General features: G+C 40.9%; 1 long non-coding RNA gene across 2 annotated transcripts in view; it reads right to left on the minus strand.

Moving 5' to 3' along the window:
- Positions 1-883: 883 nt before the first annotated feature.
- LOC103379599 (uncharacterized) overlaps positions 884-13,421 on the minus strand; it is an 18,791-nt gene continuing 6,253 nt past the window's right edge. Inside the window, exon 5 of one of the 2 annotated variants that reach the window (XR_001760116.2) lies at positions 884-2,025. This is a non-coding gene — a long non-coding RNA (uncharacterized LOC103379599). Of the gene's footprint in view, positions 3,753-13,421 lie in introns of both variants that reach the window. The other variant, XR_521603.3, reaches the window with a different exon arrangement.

Here is a 13,421-nt window from a genome sequence, read left to right on the forward strand (position 1 = left end):
TTTTTTTTTTTTTTAGTTTTTGACCAGACATGACACAAAATGCTCACATTTTGACAAAATAAGTTATAAAAAGAATTTCAAAGAATGTTCTCTAAATGCCCTAATTTTACGAGAAATGTGCAGAAAAAGATAACATTTAAAAAAATAATTTTGCATGAAATTTCTGTCAATTTTTTTTTAGTTTTTGACCAAAAATGACACCGGAGTTCACATTTTGACAAAACAATTTATAAAAAAAAATTTGAACACAAACATTTTTAAAAAATGTTCAAAAAAAAATGTCAAAATGTTTTGGAAAAGTTTTTTTTCAAAACATTTTGAAAAAAAAATTCCAAAACATTGTGAATTTGTTTTTCCCCCAAAACATTTTGGAAATGTTTTGGGAAAAACATTTTTTCAAAATAAATAAAATTAATTGAAATAAAATAAATTTGAATTTTTTTTTTCAAAAATGTTTTTCCAAAAAATTTTGAAAAAAAATATTTTGACAATTTTTTTGAAAAAAAATTTTGAAAAAAAAACTTCTCCAATAAAAATTTAGACATTTTTTTTTTCCCCAAAACATTTTGAAATTTTTTTTTCCAAAACATTTTGAAAAAAAAAAAATTTCCCAAAACATTTTGGAATTTTTTTTCAAAATTCTTTTTTTCAAATGTTTTGGAAAAAAATTGTTTTTCCAAAAAATGTTGAAATTTTTTTTTTCCCAAAGCTTTTTTTTCAAAATGTTCTGGAAAAAAAACACTATATTTTGATGAGAAACATGCACAACAGATAAAATAAGCTTTTTTGAACATTTTCACCACAATTTTTTTCTAAACTTATTTTAATTTTTTTTTTAATCTTTAAAAAAAATATTTAAATATTTAAAAATATAAAATTTTGTTTTGTAATTTTTTTTTAAAAAATACTGCATTTTGATGAGAAACATGGAACCTGCAAACCAGTTAAGGTTTGCAATTAAAACAAGTTCCTCTGGGCTTTAAATGATTTGTTGTTGTACCATGGAAAACCACCTCCTGGAGAAAGCACAGATAGTGCAAGTCTACACGGAGAACAAACTAGAAATTCTGAGGGTTTGATGTATTTCCAATCACATTCATCACTGCATTATCAATGTTATCTCATCATAATGACAAGTTTGAGCCCAAAGAATGTATATATTTCATCTGTATGTTGCACTTCAAACACGTCTTTGTCCTTAAATGGAAAGATTTATGATATGAGGAATTGCTTTTTTCCTCATTATGTGTCTGTGCAAACAGATTTATATGCACAGAACATAAGCAATCACTAGACCACACACACAAACACACACAGTGCCAGTTCAGGTGAGCACATTATATTTTGGCATAGATTTTTTTCATTCATTTACTTGATGAGTGGTGCCACTGTGGCTGCTGCACTGGGATCAGAGTTTTAGCAAAAACGTAGATTTGTCTAGAACAAGAGCTACTGTATCCGTATTTCAATCGGATGCAGAAGCTCTTGTTCCATGTTTACATAAGTAGCTAATAAGAGAGAAACAGTTCATGTTGACTTCTGGAACCTGTAAACTATTGCCACTGTTATGAGAAAAGAAAAAAACCTAAAAAAAAAGCCCTGAATTTGCAAGTAGTTACAAAATATGTTGAGGAGCTCAATAAAAAAAGCCAGACTTCTTGTCTTCCTCTAGTATTTTAATAACCCAAACAATTATATATATTATTTAAATTTTTATAGTTTCCTTTTTCTGGTACAGTGGTGTGTCACAATGACAAGGAGTTCACTTTCACTTTTCCGAGGTTCCAGCTCCTCAGGGACAGGAGGAGGAGCGGCTCCGCCTGTTGTTTCTCTCTGATTAGCTACTTATGTAAACATGGAATTCATTTCTGTCGACTCACCTTTTCAGGAGATCTCTACAGGCTGAAGACCCTCTTCTCACTCCCATCCTCCGCTGTACTATCACTGATGAGGACCTGTTTTCTGCCATTCACCAACGTCGAGTCGAGATGACGGCACACTTGGAGAGAGGTAATGCCGGGTGGCCTGACGGGTAATGAAACAGATCACATACATAAAGAATTCACATGTAACGTTATAGCCTTGTATTTGAAATGTCTGAAGTGTCTGTTCCACTTACAAGAAACACTGTTTTTCACGCTGTTTTTCCTCCGATAATCAAAACCGATAACTCAATGCCTGGGTTTCGCCAAATGACGTACGTTCTAAAAAAAAAAAAAAGTCCACGCCGCAGCTACAGACCAGTCAGGTTCGTCTGAAGAGATTTATTGAAACATAGTTTAAGTAATAGTACATAGTACTCGTTCTTAACTCCTTAATTGCTCTCAACCGAGCTTCTCCAAGATCGCCTGCACCCCCCACCCCCCCTGCTAACTTCCCCAACGACTACAACCCCCCCCCATACCCGTAACTGTTAACTCCTTCGTGATGTGGCGCAGCGGTAGAATGAGACAGAGGCGTTTATTTGACCAGAACGCGGTTTATCACCTGACCGATGATCAGCACTGTTGTCGGCCACAGCTCACGCCAAACCGCGTGGAGTAGAACAGCACTAATCAGGCCAGCCGGGGCTCCAACGCAAGGTACAGAACACACTGAGCATGTGCGCTACAACATGGTGCGTTCAAGGCACACAATCGTCATAAAAAGTAGAACCAGAACTTAACATTTATTCCCCACTAAAACAAATGAACACAGAACTCTATCAACGCTTAACAAGCCTGTAGTCACTAGGTGGCAGCATTGTCGTTTATTTTATTAATCAATATATTGATAATCAGGGAATTCTATGCCGTTCGTACAGATAAATATAAACATATTACCAGGTGCTCAATAGTATTCTAATTCTGTCCCCTAGGGGGCAGAAAAGAATTGAGAAACATACTGTTTTAACTTCCACCACCGCCCCCTGTCGTATCGGTCGATATAGGAATCGGAATTAATAAATTACATTAATAAATGTATATTATTTTTCTGAATGTGTCGTTTATAGCAGACTTTAGCTACAATTCCACCATCTTTTTGTAACTGGATTTTAGTTGTATTTTTGAGTTTGTTTGAGCAGAGTGAAAAGTAAATTATAAATAAAAAACAAGTTTAATTCCTTGGCCCACACTTTTTATACGGTGTTGCAGTGCATTCTGAACCCTGTGAAGTATCACTTGACATGAAACACAACCTCAGCTCTCACACTCACACACACACACACACACACACACACCTCTGAACAAAAGTAAGTTGTAACTCCTGTCTCTCAGGCTTCATGTTCAGGATCAAACATAAAACCCCACCAACACACACACACACACACACACACACACACACACACTCCTGAAACCCCCTCTTCTCTTCTCTTTCACTGCTCTTTGCCATGGTAACAACTCACACCAACTTCAGCCGAGTCGCTGCACATTTTCAAAAGAGCAAAAAAAAAAAAAAAAAACAGGAAAAGGTCAGGAGTTTGAATTCCAGCCATTTTTACTGCAGGAAACAGTTTGTGTTTCTGATCATTCAGGAATCACGTTCAGTTTGAAAATCACGACAATATAATACAGTACGTGATGTACAGCGTCTGCCAAAGACAGGACTGCCCTCAGGGTCTGGTCCGGCCTGGGGGGGTCACGGGGGTCACAGGGGTCACAGGGCTCTTCATTTTCCAACTGTTCCCGTGCGTTTAATCGTGGGCAGTGGTTTCCTGTGACGTTTCCTGTCCCAGCGGCTGCAGCAGCAGCTGAAACAACCTCCAGTGGTGACTTAGGAGAAAGGACAAAAGGTCGGGGCGGAGAACTGTTAGACACGTCAGCCGTTCGAGGTCGGACAATCGAGAGAAAAAAGTGATAGAAAATAGAAAATAATTCAATTTATTTCCACAGAAAATGAGATTGAGTTGAAGACGCTGTGAAGTGGCACGGTTCTGTGTCTGCACACACACACACACACACGCACACACGCACGCGCACACACACTTTCGATCCCGTTTCACACAGTATTCACTTCCTGTCCAGGTGTCGGACGTCGTGCTCAGATTTTTTTCCGTTTCATTTATTTTATCCTTTAAAGTAAAAGTGAAGATTTTGAAATAAAAATGTTAAGTCAGTCTTGAGCCGCTGTGCAGAATAAATACAGAATGATACAGTTCTAAATGGTTGGATTTGATGGTAGAACCGACAACATCCGCTCAGGTTCAACGGTGCAGGAAGTGAACGGTCAATTCATTTCCTCCTGGTTCAAATATGACAATAGAATATTAGTAAAGTAGACGGTCGGACGTCACTGACCGACGTCAAACACAGACACCAGGAACCAATCATCAGGAATGAGTCCAGGTTTAACTGTGACGTCATGTTTGTCATTGGTACGTTTGCCTTACAGAAAGAAGGTCTAAGGCTCAAACCCCAGTGGAGACTGATGGTTCTACATGCTCCATTATTAGTCTAATCCACAGTGAGATCGTGTTTTAGGAATAAAAAAAACCCCAAATTATCACCACAAAAATATTTGTTTAAAGAATTGTTTGGTGTTTTCTTTTAACACAGAAAAGGTTTTAAAGAAATCTAACATTAAGGAAGTAAAAGTATTGTTTTCACATCAAACAAACAGAACTTCACCTAAAAACGGACTGTTTTTTTGTTTTTGTTTTTGCTGAACATTTGTGTTGTGGGGATTTACATGTTTTGTCAAAGTTGTGCAGGAAGAGTTCAACAATGTTGAGCGTTTCCTGCCTTTGGCCTGTGACGTTGTTCTGCAGCACAAAGGCTCCGTCTGCTCTGCACTTTAGAACCACCGGCTGTGGAACGGGTTCGGGACTGAATCAGGGAAACATTAAGTTCCAAAGAATTGGATTCTTTTGAGAATCAAAACCAGATATTTTCTGGGGCTAACCTTTAGCCAATATTCCAGATAATGTTTTGTGTTTTCTAACTTTTGTTTTTCGGAACATTCCCTCGTGTTATTGAACGTCACATTCAATCCAATCTGAATCACGCAGAGTAACAGCAGTCAACACGGTGGTTCTGGTAACCAAAGAATTCCGGTCTAACCAGTGTGAAGTCGACTCTGTGGTTCAGGGTCGCTGTAAAGCCCTTAACTGACAGCTGATGCCTACGAATATATACGCAGCTCTGAAACTCAACGCCGACGAGAGACTGACGTGGAAAGAGGAGCTGAAGAGCCCGTCGTGACTGTATAACGGCCGCTGTCCTTCGTGCTTCACTGGAATGCGGGGGCCTGTTTCCATCGGCATTGACCGTCTCCACGGTGACGGGCCGTGTCGTAAACACCACCCCCCGCAGGGGTGATGACGTTACTGTCTCTCTTGTCTGAGCATCTTCCCTCTTGGACTTCAGTCAAAGCCTCGCTCTTTAATTATCAGCCATTTCACCATGGAGATGATCGCCCCCCGCAGACACTAAACAAACAAGTGAGCAACTTTCATGAAGGATCACTACAATCGGTGATTGCATCGCGAAATTGGTCACTAGCAACCGTAAACAGCAATTACCGGACACATGGCTTTTTCATCTCCGTCGTACGTATAATTCAAAACCCATTTGGCCAAAACTGCTTCATTTGTGCCTGAAAATATGAGTCTCATTGACATTTTATTATTGATTTGATTATATTTTGAAAAAAAAAACACACACATCAAAAGGTTGTCAGACGGTGACAAAAGCTGGATAAACAGATCTGAAAAAGACAAAGGCAACCGTCCAGGAGACGTAAACACGTCCAGCGTCAGGTCACAACACAAACCCAGCAGAGTGACGAAGCCAAACACCTCTGACAGCACAACAATCACAGCCAGCTGCCCGCCGCCTCACAATCGCTGCAAATCATATCCCTGTCCAGGTGCCAGAATATTCCATTGTCGTCTTTAGAAAAACAGATTTCTTTTTTAAATACTGAGACAGAAGAATTAAAAGTTGGAAACGGTTCCTGGCTTCAGTCGAAACTCTTCTTTTTGAAGTTTGATTTCACTTCCACCTGTAGCCAAGCTCTAAGTTTTACATTTATTTATTCAGTATTTTACTGTTGCCCCTAAATTAAATTAAAAATGCTGATAATTAAACAATTAAAATACAGAACACCTTTTCTCTGGCACTGTTTACTTTAAAGTTTCATTTCCAAAATGATTCTATTCTCAGAGGACTGGTTAATGAACCGTTAACCAGGTTAATGAACCGTTAACCAGTCTCTCTGTCTGTGCTTTCACTCTGCTTTCTTTGGCTGAAGTGCTGCCACTTCGCTCTGGGACGTGATGTCACGACGGACGTGGAGGAACATTTACGCCTGAGATCAGGGTGAGAGCTGATTGGTCTGCGACCTCCGCTGACCTTCATTTAAACGGATCCTTAAATGGTCGTGGTCTTCTGACGACCTCTGTGTGTGATCACTGTGAGGCCGTGAAGAGTCTCTGGAGCTGAACGCTGTATTTATGTAACACACACACAGGAAGTTGGCAGCTGAGGAAACTCCCTCCATTGTTGGTCCACAGTAGTCGACCGACACCCACGGTTCTACGCCCACATTTTTAACCCGTTCTTCAGATTCTTCTGGTCAAATTTGTACACGTTTCACCTTTTACTGTTGATGAAACTGTTGATGAAACAATGTTAGGAGAAGAATCCTTTGCTTACTTTTCTCAGCATGTTTATCTGGGGGAGGTTAACGGGGGGGTGTGGGGGGGGAGTTATGACCATACCCCCATTAACTCACTGTATTTAACTATTTTGATAGTTAAATAATGATTTATTTTTCTCCATAAAACTATTTTCAGATGTAGCTCAAACAAAAAGTAATTTAGTAAAAAACTGTTTAAAGGATTACACATGACAGAACCCACACTGATTTAATTTCTATAAGCTCTGGAATTTAATTAATTTTTACAAAAATATTTAAAGAAAAAAACCAGTTAAAATAATCGTTACCAAAGACTTTGGATGTTGGTACAGTTATTAACGTCCCTCAAATACATTTGCTTTTTGAAAGAAGTCAAACTTCTGCTGAAATCTTCAATATAACGGTTCACAACGCCTGCCTCCGAAGGAGCAGGCAGACAGTCATGGGTTCGATTCCCAGAGGAACCACATACCTACAGCCTGTTGCATCAGATCTGCTGTTGACTCAGGACTTTCTCACTAACGTTCACATTATTATCATTAAATGAAGTGAGTGTTTTTGTCCTAATTATTCAAACAGTTTTTCATGTTCTGCTGCTCTGATTAGTCAGTGCCGTGTGTTTGATGTTCGATGCCAGGATATTGTCACGTGTTGACAGACACGTGTAAACGTGTGTCGGTGAAAGAAGAGCTTCATTTTCCCCCGGCTATGATCACCAGTAACTGAAGTCGTTGGTAACAAATGTGATCAAACACTTCTGTTTTCATTCAGATGCTCCTGACAAAACGGTAATAAAGTTGTTTTTTAAACGACTATTGAGAAATTCAGTCAATATCACATTGTTGTATTTGGGAAACTGACAATCCAAAATTCACTTCCTGGACCAAAAAAAAAAAAAAAATCAAAGACACTTCACGCCTGAAGGCTCTGTCTGGCCGGCCTGTCGGGTCATGAGATAGTTTTGTCTAGAGAAGTCTGTGTTCCTAATCTCAGTGAGGCAGCAGGTGTCTGGTGTCTGCTCTGAGGCCACGCTGTCTGCAGCGAGCCCTTGTTTTGACACCGTGGGATAGCCCACTTTGTTCTTACTGTAAATGAGCCCAACACACTGTTACCCTGTGGTGTCTGGATGGAGGGTGGAGGATCCTCAAATACCACAACAGCCCCAGTCAATCTGACAGGAAACGGCAGCCGCCCAATGAGAGGTGAGCTGTAAAAACAAACGCTGAGTCACTGAGTTACTACAAGTACAAAAACTGATGCCGCTTCATTTTTGACATACTCTGGCTGACTTTGTTTCAGCCGAAAAACTGATGGAAACATCACAGCCTGTCAGCTACGACCACGCCCTACGGCTCCCTCTACTGCCTGTATCTGTAACAGCAGACCTTTAATCCTAGAACCTTTACAGATGTGACACTGAAAGTTGATTGATTTTGGTATTTGGTGAAATCAACAAAAAACTACAGCAGAATTTGAAGCTTGACAAACTTCATCTGCCTCTGTTTATGGGGGGAGGAGCCAATCCCAGGAATCATCAGGTGTGGGGTGGGGAGGGGGAGGGGGAATCAGTCCATCACAGGACCACACAGAGAGAACAAAGAAAACAACAGTTCATACTTAACGACACTAGGGGGAAAAGAAGCCAAGAACACAGTAGGACAATGAACTCCACAGAGAAAGATTCAAAATCCAACCAGCCGTGACGCAGGAACACTACAGGAACACCCCAACACCCCAACACCCCAACAGTCCAACACCCCAACAGTCCAACATCCCAACACCCCAACAGTCCAACATCCCAACACCCCAACAGTCCAACACCCCAACACCCCAACAGTCCAACATCCCAACACCCCAACAGTCCAACACCCCAACAGTCCAACACCCCAACAGTCCAACACCCCAACACCCCAACATCCCAACATCCCAACACCCCAGCACCCCAACACTCCAGGAACACCCCAACAATCCAACAATCCAACAGTCCAACAGCCCAACAGTCCAACATCCCAACAGTCCAACAGCCCAACAGTCCAACACCCCAACACCCCAACATCCCAACATCCCAACACCCCAACATCCCAACACTCCAGGAACACCCCAACAGTCCAACAGTCCAACAGTCCAACAGCCCAACAGTCCAACATCCCAACAGTCCAACAGCCCAACAGTCCAACACTCCACCATCCAGTGTAAATCCTATTAAAAACCAATCAGATTAACAGGTTTTCTTATTAGAAATCGCAGCCGCGCTCTCATTCGTTGGCCATCACGGCCCAGGTTCTGTTTCAGCTCTGAAACCGTCAAACCCGTTGGTGCAGGTATCAATTACATCCATACCTCCACTTCATCTTTACGAGCATTCTTCTCTCCACAACATGCAGGATCTGGACGTATTGTTTTCCCAGAAGCCCCTGTAATTTACTGTGCGCAGCTGAAGATTAGATTTCAGCCCAGGGCTTTAGACGAGCGGAGAACAACTCTACAGCACGTAGATAACGGCCAAACAAGGAAACACCGGCTGCTTCGGTTTTGTAATCCTTCTGTGGGGCAGTGAAACCACACACACACACACACACACACACACACACGTATAACACACTGTGCAGGGAAAAAATATAAAAGGAACAAAAAAGAATAAAATGAATACACATTTAGTTTTCTGCAGCGAAGTTTGTCTGAAGTCTGAGCTGAGTGAGTTAGAGAACAGAGTGTTCTCTAACTCACGTTCTCTGAGCTGAGGATTAGAACCACCTCAGGTTTGGACTCCTGCTGTCTGATTCACTACGGTATTCTACGGTGTAACGAGACAAACCACTGTATGAGTTGCTGCCACCTAGTGACTGGAGGCTTGTTTATCATTGCAGCAGCGGCACACTTCCATTGGAAGCGTCTCGCGTCTCACGTTCTCTGAGTTAATGTTCAGAACGATCACAGTGTAATTACATCTGTGAGCGGAGCACAGATCTATAAAAGCTCCGTCACCGTGCACCGCTGGATTATTATTTCCAGTTTATTGTAACCTGAGAAACATCATGAATTTCTTGTTTAAGTAAAATGATACTAATGTGGGAATTAAACAGAGTTCCACAGACGAACGAGTTCTAATCACTGTCTCGATCCTCAAAAAGATGAAGAAGAAGAAAAGTGTGAATGTGTGAGCCAATGAAGAGCCACCGTTTACAGCGGCGCAGCTAGCCATGATTCAGATTCCTAAGGTGAAACCAAAAGTAAATCTTGCTGGTGCTTGTTTGTGTAAAAGTAAAAACTGTGAAGCTTTGCCATCTAAAAATGCTTCCCATATCAGATGGGATTCAACCCAGAAGATCAGAAACCTGTCGTGGAGCTGAACAGGTTCAGACCTAATCCTGGTTTCTGATTCGCCTTCGGGAGATAATAAGTCAAGTCAAGAGTTTGATCGCAGCTTTTCAATCACTGCAGGTTCAGTGTTGATCTGACTGACTGACTGACTGTCTGACTGACTGTCTGTCTGACTGACTGTCTGACTGACTGACTGTCTGTCTGACTGTCTGACTGACTGTCTGTCTGACTGACTGTCTGTCTGACTGTCTGTCTGACTGTCTGTCTGACTGTCTGACTGACTGTCTGACTGTCTGACTGTCTGTCTGTCTGACTGTCTGTCTGACTGTCTGACTGTCTGTCTGTCTGACTGTCTGACTGACTGACTGACTGACATGTGGTTTGTCAACTCTTCATTCCGGTACTAAATGTTCAGTGATAAAGATTTTCTTCAGAGCCTGAGGAAAATATCAAACGCCAAAAAGACTCACAACAGGCTGTACCAGTTTGCACCACTGGATCTAGTGGAGGGTGAAGGTATTACACACTCCCTGTGGTGAAGAGGTGTCGGTCGAACTTCCAAATATGTACGGCATGGGCACAGATATTTTGGGCTCTGAGGTGAACCTAATTATGTCCCTAATTATCAATGGAATTATATAAGAAAGTTTTTAAAAAGATACAAACAAACAACAGGGAGTTGATGCGTCAACTGTCGAAGAATCATGGATGGAAGAAAATCTGTTTTACTGAATAGACCCAACAATAAGTTTGATTTAAAGGAGGACAGTTGACAGGACAAAGTGCTGCATGATATAATTTTAGTCTTTCCCATTTATTATAAATGTTGTGTTTTCTTTAAACCAGCTGCTAAAACTGAATTCCACCTCCAGACTGGAATGTCTGCCCCAGGTCCAACTCTGACAGTTACTGTAAAAGTGTCATTTTATTATTCTCCACTACAGAAGGAATTGACTTCAGGCTTGGAGTCTCTGACGTCGTTTAACGCCATCAGACCAAAACTTCCTGGCCTGCATTTGTGGCTGCTCACGGTGAGCTCTGCTCTCAGTATTCTAAACTACATTCCTGTCTGTTGACACTTGTATAAACTGTGTATATCATTGTTTGAGAATCTTCTGCCCCGCTTTAACGTGACCTTGGAAGTATTTTTTAAAGGCACTTAAAAGGAATTAACCTCCTGCCTCCTGTTTGTTGTCCATGATTCACGGGCTCCTGATTCCTGATTGGATCGTGGCCACAGTTTGAATCATAACAAAGTTGGACACCTGCCCTGGTGGCAGGCCTGGGTTATTAAATTATACATTTGTTTGAAGGAGGAATAAAGTTTGAGACTGAATATAACAGTTCTGTAGTGGATGGTGTTGGTGTCACCAACCGTGACGTTGTTTTTGTTTATATTTATGTTTGGGTTTTTTTGGTTGTTGTTTTCCGACATGATCGTCCTCCACGGTCGCGGCCAAATATGATGACATTTCCTTGGTCTGTCAGTCTCTGGGTTGACGAGTTGATTAAGTTAGTTGCTCCAGTGAAGGAACTGTTGCACTCAGATGTTATTAGGTTGATTTAACTGAACAACTCAAACAACACGCAGGGTTTTCCAGACAAAAAGCTTTTCTGCTGCGTGCTGCTCAGCACCAATCACAGAGCCAATCAGTCCATGTGATGTGATCGACATTAGGCTGATTAAAGCACACAGATGTGTGTTATGCAAAGTGTTTCCGCTAATTCGTGTAATTGTTTGCTGAGTAGTAAAAGCAGAGGAGGAAACACTTGATGTGATTATGTGGTAATTCCCAGTGTGTGTCAGGACCGAGGGCGTTTTAATACACGGGGGTTTTTAGAGGAGCGCGGCTCACATGTTGACTGGAACGTGTCCGTGTAGACACGATTTACAGGGAGTCCATTCTAAAGAAATGACCAGAAAAGTGTCGTATGGTGAAAAAAATACAAATAAAATAATAATAATAACAATACTAAGTTACTTACTTTACCTTTAAGTCCAAAATAACGTATTAAAACAACAGTATATATATATTTAAATTCAGCCAGACAAGCACAAATATATAAAGTAAATGTCCAAAGTTGGATAGAAAAATGGCTGAACATTGTCTGAAGTTAGAAAACTAACAGAAAAGTAACTCATATTCTGTGTAATTTACATGTTTTAAAGTAAAAGAAAAAATATTTACAACTGGAGCCGAGTCTTTCAAATAAAACTGACAAACTGTGAAAACAACAACGTCATCCAGAAAAATAAACTAGATAAACTGTCAGTTACACACACACACACACGGCAGGTTTTCAAAGCTGCGTCTGAATGATCTCCAAGTCGTTTATGTCAGAACGATGATAAATCCATCACAGTGTGACAGCTCTGCTCCAGCTGTGCTGCAGTGGACACATTTATGTTGCACTGTTCTCTGCCTTGAGCCTCAACATCAAACACAAAACTAATGTGATCAACAAAAACCCTGCTTTAAAGTGTGAACCATGCTGTAACTACCAGGAGAACGTCTGTAAATTCACAGTACGGAAAACAGAAGGTGATGATTGGCTGCTGTGACCTGTGGTTCACTTCCATTAGCTGGTAAAAATATGTCACATAAAGGTGCTGGCTTTGCTGAAAACTGGAAAGCTAACAGCAATAATTACATTTTATTAAACTGTGTTGGGTATAAATATATAAATATATAAGTATATAAATGTATAAGTGTAGTTATATATAAGTGCAGTTCAACTGAAGACTAATGTTGTATGAATTCCCCTTTATTTTATATTTTGTGACAGAAATTATACTACTGCATCCAAACGAATCTTCTGAATGTGTTTTAAAATTGGTCTTCTCATTTTAAAGGCAGGAGTGTGTGGGTTCAGAGGCGCTGATTCGACTGTTTGATGTGTAAATGTGTTCACACCTGCGGCCGCTCTGAGCCTTCAATTGTGTTAAAGAATATGTGGAACGGTGGACTGAGAGAGAGTCGCTGCAAAACAAAGCGTCCGTGTCATCTGTGGAGGACAGTCTGTCCAGGATCCAATACAGCTGAGATTCAAGTAAATACATTTAAAAAAACCCTGCATCTCTGCCGAGGTCGGGGTTCAAAAAGGTCAGCAGCAGCGGTCATGTGGTCATCACGGTTATCACTGTGATCTAGACAAAAACAAAACTGTGTATTTGTCCTTGATATCTTAAAGATTTCTGAAGAAAAAACGACTTTCAAAAACCAAAAAGACATCTCCATGACTGAACAACGGAGTCACACCATGTCCAGAGTTTTAAAAGGCGACCCACAATTCCATGGGGCGAGGATCTTCTCCTCTTGTAGTCAGATGAGCCTACTTCTCATTCCACGCACACGAGACAACAACCAGCAGCATCTTATTACAGTTGGGCTGCTCCTCCAGACCAGAACGGAGCTTCTGAAGGATCACTACAAAGCCACTCAAATCAACAAAGGAAACATAGGTGGTGGTGGTGATGGGGG

This window comes from Cynoglossus semilaevis, chromosome 6 (genome assembly GCF_000523025.1).
Source record: "Cynoglossus semilaevis isolate Cse_v1.0 chromosome 6, Cse_v1.0, whole genome shotgun sequence".
Lineage (NCBI taxonomy): Eukaryota > Metazoa > Chordata > Actinopteri > Pleuronectiformes > Cynoglossidae > Cynoglossus > Cynoglossus semilaevis.